Source organism: Diceros bicornis, chromosome 4, assembly GCF_020826845.1.
Source record: "Diceros bicornis minor isolate mBicDic1 chromosome 4, mDicBic1.mat.cur, whole genome shotgun sequence".
NCBI classification, from domain to species: Eukaryota; Metazoa; Chordata; class Mammalia; order Perissodactyla; family Rhinocerotidae; genus Diceros; species Diceros bicornis.
The window spans coordinates 101,021,630-101,032,449 of record NC_080743.1 but is presented as its reverse complement, the minus strand read 5'-3'; the positions used below and the strand labels follow the sequence as shown (position 1 = coordinate 101,032,449).

Genomic DNA, 10,820 nt, shown 5'->3' with positions numbered 1-10,820 from the left:
TCATCTCATAAAACAAGCTCTTTCTTCCCCTGAGCACAGGCAGGGTTTCCTGGGGGTGGAGGAAACGCTGCCGGACTCGCTACTGGGACTTTGTGCCCCTCGGTCTTTCAGCTGAGGATACGGCTCCTTTTCTTCTCTGACCTCCAGCTTTCCCACTAGAGGCCGGAGAGCCGAGCAGCCTGCTCCTGGGCTCGGGAGAGAGGCGAGGCTGGATTCCAGTCTCTGCTCCACGAGTTATAGCTAGGAGATCTTGGGATAGTTGCCTAACATTTATTATAAGCCTCGGTTTCCTCTCTGTGACCCTCAGTTTTCTCATCTGTACCTGCTTCGAGGAGTCATTGTGGAGAGTGAGTGAGAGAATGTGCGTAAGGTGCCTGACGGAGGGCCTGGTCCCTAGGAAGGGCTCAATAAGCACTAGTTATTCTTTTAACCTGTAAAACGGGTGTTGTGTCCCCAGTCCCAAAGTGAGACAAATTGTATGTTCAAGAGACATAGTAATATCTAGAAGGAGGGAGGAAAACCCCAAGACAGTGCTCCATTCCATTTCCCCTACAGGAAGACAGTTTCGTCCGTTCATCCCTCTGGCTCCTGAAAGAGTTCTGGGCGTGGCCTGGGCATCTCTGCTGGCCCCTCCCAAGGGAAGTGCAAGGCTGGCCCTGGCCTGCTGGGCCGCTGGCCGCAGTGGGTCTGCTGACCCAGCCACATGCTGCCTGGAGCAGCAGCTGCAGGGCCAAGGGCGGTCACCGCGGGAAAGCCGATGTCGGCGCCGCTGAGCCCCGCGGGTCCTGGTGACGAAAAGCTCCCCACCGACACCACGACTGGTCCTGCTTCCCTTCCTGAGTTGGATACTAAGAGCACAGAGCTAAATTGATGGCCCGTCTTTAGCAAGCACATAATCCTTCACTTCATACATTTGGTTACGAACCTCGAACCTCCGTCTAAAACGCGCACCCTTCTTTTCCCTTTGTCTCATTTCCCCTCCCTTGTTGTCATTTACTTTATGCTGCCTTAAATCCTTTTTGAAACAAGGTGAGGAATAAATAAATACATTCTATCTGTGTTTAAACAGCTTCCCATTGTATATGTATATATACTTACGTATCTCTTTTCCAAAAATTACTGCCTGCTGATGCCTGCAAATGGCTGTGTTTGCATGCACTAATTGTGTAACTGACTGGATTTGAAATTGGCAGCTTTGATGAGTACCCAGGAAACAAGGAAACAGTGTTTGAGTTTTCGGTATAAAAGGCAGGGTTGGGCCCTGGTGTCTGCCCTAGGAAGAGTCCACTTAGGTGTCTGCCCTAGGAAGAGTCCATTTAAAGCGGTGGTTTCACCAGGGGCCAGTTTTGCCTCTCGGGAGGCATTTAGAAATATTTGGAGACATTTTCAGTTGTCACAACTCAAGATGGGGGAAGCAATCTGGCAGTGCTATTGGCATCTGTTGGGCAGAGGCCAGGGATGCTGCTACATCCCACAACACAGCCCCCACAACAGGAATTATCCCGCCCAAATGTCAATACTGCTGAGGTTGAGAAAGCCCGACTCAAGGGTGGGCTGGTTCTAGGAGAAGAGAGTAGGAGCAGAGGCTGGTAGGTAGTAGGGGAGGTCTAGAAACCAAGGGACAGCCTTCCTGAACCTGGCCGGGAAGAGGGAACAGGTGAGCTGGCATCCCCTCAGTCACCAGGAGAACCGTTCTCCCTCTGGGGTCACAGGAGAAGGAGGAGCAACTTGGAAACGAAGCCCTTCTCCAGTACGCCGGGAGGGCAGATTTCGCTTGGCTGGGATGAGGGGACCCTCCCTTCAGCACTGGGTATCTTCCACTTGCCCCTCGGCCTTCCCCCACTGGGCTCTCTGTCCCGAGAGGCTTCCAGCTGTGTTTGGTCAAGGGGCCCCGCAGAGGGTCGAGGGTGAGAGAAGCGCAAGGAAGGGGCATCGGTTCCTGGCTCCCTCTGTGGGGCTGCCTCAGGCTGGCTGCACCCCTCCAGCCCAGCCACAGCTCCTCTGGAGCACAAGGCCCTCTCCTCGTCTGTCCCTACAGTTCTGCTAACCGCCCATAGGCTGCCCCGCTAGAGCCCGCTGTGCCAGTGCTGGGTACTGACCACCCCATTCCCTGCCCACACCTCTGTAAACAGTCCCTTTATTAAGCCTTCCTCAAATCCTCCTAACGTGAGTGTCACCTGCTCCTCCGGGGATCTCAGCCATCATATGTTCACTCACTCATTTACCCAGGTGTTGGGTGAACACCTGCCACGTGCTCAGGTGCTGTCGTGGGTGCTTGGGCCACTCAGGTGAACACGACAGAGGCCTACCCACTGTCCTCTCCCCTTCTAGCTGGTACTGGGGGCATCTGCGGGGCCCCACTCCTGGTGGGATGGTGTCCGTGTGTCTGGCTCAGCTTCACACCTGCCGCGTGTGGCCTGAGTGAGGGCTGCTCTGGGGGTGGGCCAGGCGCCTCCTGAGGCTGTGCCCCCCGGCCAAGAGGCAGCGGCTGTCGCCCTGATCACCATAGCTCTGCCACCAGCCAGCTCTGCTCTCCTGGGCAAGTCACTCGCCTCTCTGGCCTTCATTTTCCTCGTTTGTAAGGCGAGGGGTTGGACTAGATAGCCAACTTGCAGATGTTCGTATTTGCAATTAAATGTCCACACCTGGGTTGCTGGCCCAAGCTTGGGTTGACGGAAGCAGAAGCAAGTGTTCTGCGTACATCCCAGGCCTTCCAGGGAGCCCTGGTGGGGGCAGGAGAGGCCTAGGACCTCCAGGTCCTGCTGGTGGCTGGCCTGCTCACCTTCGAGGGTGAGCTCCTCTGGGTGGTCCAAGGCCCTCTGCCTCCCTCACATCCGTCCCTGCCAACCACGTCTTCTCTCAGGGCTATACGTGCTCTTCTAGGTCCAGGGGCTGCAGGCCTGGCACACCCAGGGTGGCCCTGCTGGTGCCAGCTGACAGGCATGGGCAGCTTCCTAGGCAAACATACAGAGCTTTCCGGATACTACCAGCTGGCAGGGCCTGCCAGAGGCAGTGGAGTTCCCCTGCTTCAAGGGGATGTTGCATCCACCAGCCCAGACTTCCAGGCCTCTCTCCTGCTCTCACAGACCTTCAAGGCTAGACCCCGGCAGCCTTACTTCAGAAAGGCGGTGGAGATCGAAGGACGGGTGATGCAGCCAATGGGCAGTGAGCGGTGCCCACGTCGGGCATGAATAAGCACACATTTGCTGAGTGTGCATGGGGTGTAGTGCTCCGTGCTGGGCACCTTCAGAGAGAGCATCTCCTTTCGCCTCACAGCTCCTGGGGAGGTAGGATCATACAGCCCTCTCTTGGTGGAGACTCGGAGCTTAGAGAGGCCAGGTGACTCCCAGGGACACTCAGCTAGTACACGGAAGAGCAAGGATTTGAACGCAGGACTACGGGCTCTAAACCCTGAGAGCTCCCCATTGCACCACACACTTCTCTCCTTATGGAGACCAGCCCACCCCATGACCCCCGCAGGATCTGCTCCCCAACCTCACTCCTCAGTCCCAGGGGAAAAGGCAGGGTTAGGTGGGCGCTGCCCGTTGCCGGCGTCCAGTCTGCCGGGGCTCTCCAGGCTCTCGAGGGCCTTCAAGCTTGTCACTTCAAAAGGGCTGGGAGTGCCCAGGGGTAGGGAGGCCGCTCCGGGAGAGCAAGACCCCTGAGCGGCTGCTCCTGGCACAGAACTTTCTGGCTAGGGCCCACTCCATCCGATGCTGGGCAGACCAGTCCTGTGGGACATCTTGCCTCCAGCAGAGGGTAAGGCAACAGGGGCCCTGCCCAGGGTCTAAGGAATCTCCACCAGCTTTGCCTCAACCTGGGCTGCTGCCACATGGGAGGTGAATTTCGCTAACCTGTCAATGAGGGACAAGGTCTCTTTTCCCCTTCAAGTCTGCAAGAGGGCGGAGGTGAGAAAATGCCCTTTTCTCTCCTTCCAACTTCTTTTCTTAGCTGGGATGGAGAACGCCCTCCTGGCTCCCTTCCTTTTTCCCTCCTTCCCCTTCCTCTCCTTCCCACATCCTACCCCTCCCCCAATAGACTTAGTTATCTCCTTCCTTTGTGCTCCCGAGACTCCAGTGCATACCTTATCACAGCCTTGCCACCTGGCCTTACAATTGCTACTTATGTCTGTCTCCTGCAGCCTCTTTGACCTCATATCCCACCCTGGACCAAGGCCTGGCAGGTAAAGGCCCATCCCAGGGGCCCTTGGGAGAACGCAGAGCCTGTTTGCTTCCTCCCACAGTTGTGGGACCGCCTGCTCCAAGCCCGGCCCTGGGCTTGGTGCTGGGAGAGATGTGCGGGAACTAGGAGGCTCACCCCTGCCTTCAAGGCTCCTAGACTGTACACCAGGAGATCATGACAGCGTAGAATCCAGCAGGCATTGTGCAGGAAGCTCACAAATATTATTTTGACTTTTGGAGGGAAGAGATGAGTGAGGAGTGTTGTCAGAGACGCCCCCAAGGGAAAGGTGGGATCCTGAAGGACGTGTGGAGTTGGATGGGAGAAGAGGGGAGCAAGGCCAGTCCAGGCGGGGGGTGGAGGGGCACAGGGAGGGCAGGGTACATGGAGGAGACAGGCCTGGCGGGAGCAGAGGGTCAGCCCTGGGGAGAGGTGGGGGAGGACGTAAGGCCAATTCCTGTTCAGTCCTGCTTGTTGAGCACCTACTGTGTGCACACGCTGACTGAGGCACCTCGCGTGCATGCTCTCACTCCTCACAGCAGCCCTTGGGGGAGGCAGGACGGCCTCTAGCTCCACTTTACAGGACAACGGCAGGGCAGGGCAGGGCAGGGCAGGGCGTGCGGGAGCTCCCAGCGGTTCAGCAGGTGTTCAAGGTCTGAAGATGAAAGGGCAGAGTCAGTCTAGAGCAAGGCCTGCGGTTCTGCAGTACGGGCGCTCAGGGGATGGTGGCAATGGCGGGCAGCAGTTGGGTGCTCATTCACTTGTTCAACAAGTATTTCCTGAACACAGCTGGGTGCTGGGGCCACGCCAGCGAGCAAGGCAGCAAGAGCGTCTGCCTTCATGGAGCCTGCGATCTAGCGAGGAGTCAGACTTTCAATTTTCAAAAAATCACATAAATGTTTATACGTACGTAATTAAAACATGTATTTTACTTTAAATATAAACCTCGTTTTTAATACATATGCATGGATTTTGGACAAAAGGTGCAGGGCACTATGAGGGCAAGAAACAGTGTACCAGTGGGTCCAGATTTCTTTGTATAGAAGCTTCTTTTTTTTTTTTATATAATTTTATTTATTTATTTATTCCCCCAAAGCCCCAGTAGATAGTTGTATGTCATAGCTGCACATCCTTCTAGTTGCTGTATGTGGGACACGGCCTCAGCATGGCCAGAGAAGCGGTGTGTCGGTGCACGCCCAGGATCGAACCCTGGGCCGCCAACAGCTGAGCGCGTGCACTTAACCGCTAAGCCATGGAGCCGGCCCTAGAAGCTTCTTAAGGACCATTATTGGGAACTTCTCTCAGAGCTTTGTTGGACTTTGTTCTTGCATGCAGTCGTGTGTTGGTAAAGGGTTAACAGCTGGCCGGGGATGGGCAGCCCTGATTTGTAACAGTGCCGTTTTCCTCAGTGTGAATACGTCCACCATGACCAGTTTCCTGCCACCCACAGGAAGTGCTGAGCTGGGAAGACACGCACACGATCAGCTCTCAGGAGCTCCTGCGAGCGGCTCCCACACACTGCTGAATTATCTTATTGGGGGTGGAGGCTTTGAAAGGATTCATGGAGATGATGGGGCTCTGAAGTACCCCCGTCACCCCTCAGTGCTGCCCCTGGGCTATCCTCCTCTGGACAGATAGGAGAGGATGCTCCTGGCCTCCTACTGGGCCGTGTTTGGGGGCTGTGCAGTGGGTCACCTGCTGACCTCCAGAGATGAGCACAGAGTCCAGTCTTGCTACCCTCCCACCCCTTGTATGGTCACGCGTCACTTAACAAGGGGGATACGTTCTGAGAAATGCGTCATTAGGCGATTTCATCATTGTGCGAGCATCATAGAGTGTCCTTACATAAACCTAGATGGCATAGCCTACCACACACCTAGGTTGCATGGTACTAATCTTATGGGACCACCATCATATATGCTGTCTGTCACTGACCAAAATGTCGTTACTCGGCGCAGGACTGTACTCCCAGTCAGGGGGTCAGATCGGATGAGTCTCCTTCCAGGTCTCTATGCTTGCACACGACTCACAGAGCCCCCAGCCCATCTTCAAGGCACCACCTGCAGCAGGTGGCCAGGACGAGTGGCACGCCCCCTGCAGACAGGATCGTGACATTGCCAATGTCTGCGGTGTGTGGTGTTGATGGGGCAGGCAGTAACGTCGCAGAGAAAAGAGCACTGGTTTCTGAGCCAAGAACTTGAATTTATTTGCAGCTCTGCTGCTTACAGACAAGCCCTGTCACCGTTCTGAGTCCCATTCTCCTCCTCGGTGAGCTGGGGAAATGGTGGGTACTAACCTCTGGGCACGGTGGAGGGTGGAATGAGATGACCTCTACGAAAGCGCTTTCTTGGTGCCGGGCACATGGAGCTTGACTCCTGGGCCTCCGTGTGTAATTAGCTGTAAAACACAGCGACCATTTATATTCTACAGAATCTGGGCATGGAGCGGGCTGGGGGGCTCGTAGATTTCTCCTTCCCACACTGTCAAGAACTCCCGTCACAGAGTCCCGGATGGCGGCCACCCTGCCTCAGCTTGATCCAGCCTGGAGGCCCACGTTCACCATGCATTGGAGCCCCAGACAGCAATTAGGGTTAGAACATTCTTTCTTTCACTGAGCTGAAACCTGCCTCTTCTGTGTCCATCAGCAGGCCCTACTCTGCATACACACATACACTCTGACACACGTCAGCAGGAGCATAAATATTTATGACATGTAGCTAATGCAGTCAGCACAGGATTCCCAGCGCTTCAGATGGGAGCTTTTTGCACAAGAAGGCTCTTATCTGGGGAGGAGTCTGGACAGGGGCGGTGGATGTGGGCAGCAGAGAGGAGCCTCTCGGCCTCTCTGAGTGTTCTGGAAGCCTGCCCGTCACTACGGCAGCCCGAGCGTCTGAATCTGAAGGGAAGGTCAGCTGGCAGCTGCCACCTTAGGCTCTGGGCATCGAGAATCAATCAGCCTTTGAGGCTTTTACTCAGGAGCCCCCTCCCTGGCTCTGCGGGCCGGGCCTCAAGATGAAGGGGTCCGTAATCAGAGGGGTCTAACGCACTCCCCACCTGGATGCCTGAGGCTGAGCCCTCTAGAGGGTAGAGCAGAGGGTTCTTACTCCCACGCCCCCTGGCTTTTAGATTTCCTCCATAGCTGGGCCCAGGGAGGAAGTCCTAGATGACTGCCTCTAACCTTCAAAGATCCCCCGATAAAATCGCCCACCACCTCCCCAGCACACAGCAGGAAATGCACATATTTCAAAGACTTCAAATGGTGTAGCCAAGAGCTCCCACAGGTCCTCCATGGCTGTACTAGCCAATATCCTCAGTGTGACCACACTTCTGAGCCTCCTGGGACAGAAGGTATAGCATCCTCTGGACTCGGAGGGTGTGGTAAGGAGTGGTGGGCAAAGGAGAAAGAGAGAGGGGTGGGAGAGGAGTCAGCTTAGGCCTGGGCCTCAAGCCTGGGGTGTACCTGCCCAGTGGGCCCTTTTCTAGGGGGCATCCACAGGGTCAGAGCCTGAACTGGAGAGGAGAGTGTCTCCTGGAAGGGAGTAGAATGACTTCCAGCTGGGCTCTTGATAAGGCAAGATTTAATCACCCAGATCCCCATGTCCATCCCCTTCCAACCCTATACCCTAAGCTACTGCCTCTCCCAGCGGAGTCTTAGACCCTGCACACTCTCTACCAGTATGTGGCGTCACCCATTTGTCCCTTGGCAGCCCCAGTTTCCTTTCTCCCACTTGGATAGCTCCTCTGCTGGGGAGGAAAGAAGGAAGGGTGATGAAGAGTATCGAGGCTAAAAAAGACCCCTAGCTGTAAAACCAGGCTGGTGCCCAGCCTCTCATTTATCACTAAGGCTGGGCCATAGAATCTTTTCCAAGAAAGCGTCCCTCATTTCACCCACCCCCGAGCCCAGAGCAAGCCCCTCCTCTGCAGTCTCGTGACACCCTGGGCATCTATCACTGTGCTAACGACATTCCACTAATTTTGCTCATGTGACTGTTTTCCCCAAAAGACTGCTAGCTCCTTGAGAGCAGAATCTGTATTGTTTATCTATCTTTGAATTGGGAGTGCCCACCACAGTGTCCAACACATAATAGGCACTTCATAAATACTTGGTGAAAGCTCCTCTAAGCTTGTGAAATTCACAAAAGAAAATGTAAGCCTCGCTATACACGTGTGAATGGTTAAGGCAGGTGCAGTGACTGAGAAAAGAGACCTGCCTGCATTTGCACGTGTTTTCCAGAGGGCTGGGAGGGCGGAGCCGAGGACCAGCAACTGCAATGGTGGGAGACGGTGCAGGGTTCTGAGCTCCTGGGGATGAGCCAACTACAGGCTGCCCTCTGTGCTGGTCTGCAATTCCACAGCAGGAAAGGACCACAGTCCTTGCAGCATAGAAAGTGTCCACACCTCCAGTCACCCAGGACCAAGTGCCAGTATAAGCTGAGTAAAGACAGCAGGGGTGTTATTCTATGTCCAATGGCCATCCATCACCTGAGAACTCAAGACGTCTTTCTGGAGCAACCACTCTGCTCTTAGCACTGAGGGGTGAAGCCCAGCCCACACCCTGTAGGAGGTCTCGGTGCTCTGATGAGGGTATAACACAGACCGCATTGTGTGGTGTGACCAGGAGTGTCCTGGGAGGTCAGGGGAGAGAGGAGGGACTCAGCACCAAAGGCTGGTGGCATTCAGTGAGAGCAGTCCAGACAACTCAAATGGTACATGTAGAGAAGCAAGTAATGCACAGAGTGGCCAGAAAAAAAGGGCTACAGATCCCTCCAGCTACACGTTGAGAACCGGTGAAGGCGGCCTCCATGAGCTTGAGGGAGGGAGTCAGAGGCTTGACTGAGCCTTGAAGAAAAGAAAGGATTTAACTAGGGAGAGAAGAGCATAACAGGGCAGACCCAAGGACACTCCATCCACTCGAGTCTGGGAAGGGAAAAGGGTGTCTGGTCTGCACCACGGAGATTTTCCTCCCTGTGAAAGAATTTTTTTTTTTAAGTTTAAAGTTAAAGCATTTTTAAACTATAAATAGTTTTAAAAGAGAATTCATTGAAAAGCTAAGCTCCCTCCTACCTTGACTATTGGTCCACACTTCCTTTCTCAGATCCCATTGGTACCCCTTTGTTCTCATTCCAGAGACTTCTAAGAATATAAAAGCTCATAATTTAACACAAATGGCAACGTAGTGTTCTGTATCTTTTTTTTAGGGGGGAAGCGTGAACGCGGTCCCCCACTACCACAGTCAGGGGCCCCACATTTGGGGAAATGGCAGGGGTCAGCACATCTGGAGCACAATGGATGAGCCTCCCCTGGAAAACCACCTTGGTGACCATGGCATCTCCCCTGCCAGGGAAGTCTGTCTTTTTTTATTAGAAATATGTAAGTGACTATTCTATTTTAGTCCATAAGGAATTGCCTTATTATTTTTGATGGCTTTATAGTATTCTATTGCATGCAAGTGACAAATTAATTAACCAGATCTTTATTGATGGACAGTTGGGTTATTTCTAATTTTTCGCTATTGTAATTAGTATTTAAATAATATTCTTGAGTATATGTCATTTTACACTTGTGTATCTATAGAAATAGTTGAATCCAGGGGCATAAACATTTTTAAATTGATGGATGTTGCCAATAGTCCTCCGTAGAGGTACCACTATATGAGAGTACCTGTTTCTTTCTCATTACAATGTCAAACTTACTTGACCTTTGCCAATCTAAGTGAAAATCATGTCTCATTGCAGTGCTAATTTGCATTTTGCATGAGTTAAGTTGAGCATCCTTCCATATGTTTAAAAGGCTTTTATTTGCATTTCCTTTTTTGTGAAATGCTTAAACCTTTTGTCCATTTTTTCTATGAAATTGTTGGTCTTTTTCTTATTGGTTTGTAGGAGCTCTTTATTTATTAAGGTAACCTCCTGTTTATGATGTTGCAAATACTTTTCCAATCTGTCATTTGTTCTTGTGCCTTTTTATAGTGTTTTTTGCCAAGTAGAAGTGTTTGGTTTTTATGTCTAAGCTTATCAGTCTTTTCTTTTATGACTTCTGAGTTTGAGACATACTTAGATCTTGCACACTTCGAGGTTATAAAAATGTACTCCCATATTTTCTTCTGGTACTTGTATAGCTTCCATTTTATAGTCATGCATCACTTAATGATGGGGATACGCTCTGAAAAATGTGTTGTTAGGCAATTTCATGGTTTTGTAAACATCACAGATTGTACTTACACAAACCTAGGTGGTGTACCCTACTATACACCTACGCTGTATGGTACTAATCTTATGGGATCACCGTTGTACATGAGGTCTGTCATTGACCAAAACGTCATTATGCAGCTCATGACTGTATTTGTAAATATTTGATTGATGATCCAGAACAAATTTTGATTTTAGGATTGACTTTGCTTTTTCCACGTAACAATGTAGCTTGGATCTCATCCTTACCAGTATATGAGTCATCTCATTCTTTTTACTGTGTGAATAGTTATTCTATCATATGGATTTATTGTAATTTATTAACCAGTTCCCCAAATTATAGTTAGATTATTTCCATATAATGTGCCATTATAAACAATAATGTAATGAGTAACCCACTCAAAGACATCTAAAAGGTAATTTAGTTTAATGCTTCTGAAATTATCATGTGCT

General features: G+C 51.9%; 1 pseudogene; it reads right to left on the bottom strand.

Moving 5' to 3' along the window:
• Nucleotides 1-9,375: 9,375 nt before the first annotated feature.
• Nucleotides 9,376-9,528, bottom strand: LOC131405045 (U1 spliceosomal RNA; annotated as a pseudogene).
• Nucleotides 9,529-10,820: the final 1,292 nt, after the last annotated feature.